Genomic DNA, 3,333 nt, shown 5'->3' with positions numbered 1-3,333 from the left:
AAACAGATGTACAGAGTTACTAAGTTAGTCACAAGGATAGGTGATTGAGACATGGAGCAAAGATGTTGAGAACACATAAACCTCAAACACACAACTAGAGCCTTGAGCGACTAGATGACTTAGCAAAGTAGAGTAGGAAAGGACTTAAATGAACAGACTAGGCAAAACACCACCAAGCATTCATAATGTAGACATGCCAACCACACACCGAGCAAAACAAGATTTAGACATGCTAGACAAACAGTAGACATGCAAGTATAGTTGAGACATGCTAATCACATATTGAACAAGGCAGTATTAGGCATGCTAGATAAACAGTAGACAGGCAAGTAAAGTTGAGGCATGCTAATCACATACTGAACAAAGCAATATTCGGCATGATGGATAGACAGTAAACAGGAGCAGGAATGAACTCATGACTGATGAACTACGGCAGTAATGAAACACATAGGGTTTAGATTCTAAAATTTAATCAGAGGCATTCCAATTAGGGAAAGAGAACACGAGATGCAAGACAGGTGTTGTGCAATTCTAGACTTGGCTTACAGCCGGCAAGACTAATGAAGATCACCAGTAGCAGGAAGAACAGAGAGCTTTTTAGAGTGTGAGAGTAGTGGTGAACTAATGCCTGTGTCTCGAAGTGAGAATAAAGGAGAGTATATATAGTAGTTAAGAGCAAGGAGAATAAGGTAGAGAAGATCAGTCATTCAACAATTAAGGAATCCACAGAATCAATTATGCATAAATTAGTGTAATTTTCCCTTAAAGGGTAATTACCCAACGGTAAAGGCAGAATACATTTAAAGAAAGAATAATCAAGTGAGCAATTAGGGGTAAATAGACAGAGGTTTAATTAAGGAAATAATTAGTGAGGAATCAGTAAATATCGCAGTTAATCGAATCAGGTAAGAAAACTAATCAAGGTCGTAAATGAAGGAAATAATCAAGAATCAGCACATAGTTTTTAACAGAGCCAATCAGTGAATCAGAAATTCAAACAGTACTGATTTAAGGGTAAAAATATAGGTTTTCTCCAAATAGAAAAATAGGCTGAAATAGAATTTCATAAACATACAGAAATTAGCCGAGAAAATCGAATCAGAAACCCTAATAGAGGTGAACTAGGGTAAAAAAAAAATCACAAGACATTGAATTAGACTAAGGGGGAAAATCATGAAAGTCAAATCACAGAACAAATAATGTAACAAGTAGCACGGAAAGACTCAGAATCGAAGAAAAAACATAAAAAAATTAGGGCTTTAGCATAAATTAGTTAGGGTTGAAGCAAACTCTTCGAAATCAGTCAAAACATATAAAAATAGAAGATTAAGTACTTAAAATCAGCAAAACGTTTTGAAGAAAGAGATTTTCAGGAAACCCTAGTTTAGGAAAATGGGAAGCCACTCGAAAATCAGAAGATTTTTGTAAAACTCATGTAAAATAAGTTCAATCCATCTCAGATCTTGTACAAATCTGAGAAGTTCAAAGGACGAAATTAGGGTTTCGAGCAAAAAACAACATAGAGATGAAGAAGTAAGCTTAGAAATCGATAGGTTTAAGGTGAAATAGGAAGATCTTACTCGAAATCAAATCGGAACATCCTGAAATAGGCAAGAAAGGGCCACAGGTGTAAGTGGACTGACCCTGGTCCCTCGAGGACCTTAGAGATGGCGGTACCAGCATAGGAGAGGCCATTAGAGGCCCGATGGTGGTGAGAAAGCACCATGAACGACAGTAGATGAGTGACGATGAGGGTGAATTAGGGTTAGGATTGGAGGGCATTTGGGAGGAGGAGAGGTGGGTGACGGCGGTGGGAGGAGAGAAAATGAGAGGTTGGGGGTGGGGGGGGGGGTCATTAGGGTTTAATTATGGTAGGAAGGTTCTGGGCCGTGGATCAAAAATGATCAACGACCAGGATTTAACAAGAGTTGGGTCGGGTAGATAAGGGGTTTGTGCCTAGGGTATTTGGGCTTCCTGATAAAGGTATTTGGGCTAGTAGATTTTAGGTATTAAAAGGGTTAAGTTTGAAATAAAAAGGGCTATTTGTTAAATACCCAGGTACTTGAATAAAAATTATTTTATAAAATAATTAACAATGAGAAAAAATAATTTTCATCCACGGGGATACTTTAAAATAAATATTAAATATTTTAAAAATATATCGGGCTAATTTCTTGTAAAATAATATAGTGATGTATGCATGGGCTATAATTGCAAGATTATTGCAAGTGTAACCAAAAGATGTAAATTTGGCCATTTATGAAATAATTTGGACTTAATAGGACCATAAATTAAATCAAGAAATGTTTTAAAACATTTGTGATGCAATTTTGTAATTATTTATATGAATAAAATACTGAGATAAATTAATTTAAAAAATATAAAAATTATGAAAAAATACCAATTGATGCTAATGCGTAGTTTTAAAGGTATATATGCATTTCAAAACTATTATAGGGAAAAATTGGGTATCAACACTATGGCGGTGACTATAAGAAATGGAAAAGGTGGAGTTGTTAGTACCTCAAACTTAAGGCAAATTGTGAATGATGATGTGGTGATGCAAGATGATGATGAGCCAAGCAATGATGTTCAAGATTGTTGAAGGAACTGGAGCAAGGTCGCTCCTGATGGGATATCGGTTGCTTACTGGTCACCTGCAGATAAAGAGATGCTACAAACATGTATTTGTGCGAAAATTTAAACATCATACGGATTTCCTTTGGACCATGTAAGTTGTCTTTGGATGGTTAAGGATGACGTCCTCAGACCATGATGTCCTGGGCCATGAATTGTTTAGTGAGGGATTTGCAGGCCATGAAATGATGTTCTTGGTCCATGAAGATGGTGCTCCGAACCATGACACATTTGAATAATGATATGCAAATTTGAGAGACCCTCAGGCCATGGCATGGTGTCTTCCGGCTATGAGGATTATGCCTTTAGACTATGACGCCTTTGGATAGATTGGCGATATTTCAGCCCATGAGATGCAATGATAATGTTTAACAAGACAAGGCTTAGTCTTGCGAGGTTGAGAGTAGAGCTTAGCCCGAAAAAGGAGCAAATAGATAGTGCCGGAGAGACATCGCTTAGTCTCGGTGAAAGAATGTAAATTGAAGGCAGAGTTTAGCCTCATGCAGGTATGGAGAAAAGAGCTTAGTCTCATGCAAATGTGGAGGGAAAGGGGGGGGGGATTAGCCTCATGCAAATATGGAGGCGGGGATTAGCCTCATGCAAATATGGAGGCAGGGATTAACCTCATGCAAATATGGAGGCGGGGATTAGCCTCATGCAAATACGGAGGCAGGGATTAGCCTCATGCGAATACGG

Source organism: Nicotiana attenuata, chromosome 3 (assembly GCF_001879085.1).
Source record: "Nicotiana attenuata strain UT chromosome 3, NIATTr2, whole genome shotgun sequence".
NCBI classification, from domain to species: Eukaryota; Viridiplantae; Streptophyta; class Magnoliopsida; order Solanales; family Solanaceae; genus Nicotiana; species Nicotiana attenuata.
The sequence above is the reverse complement of the archived record's forward strand: the minus strand, read 5'-3'. Positions refer to the sequence as shown.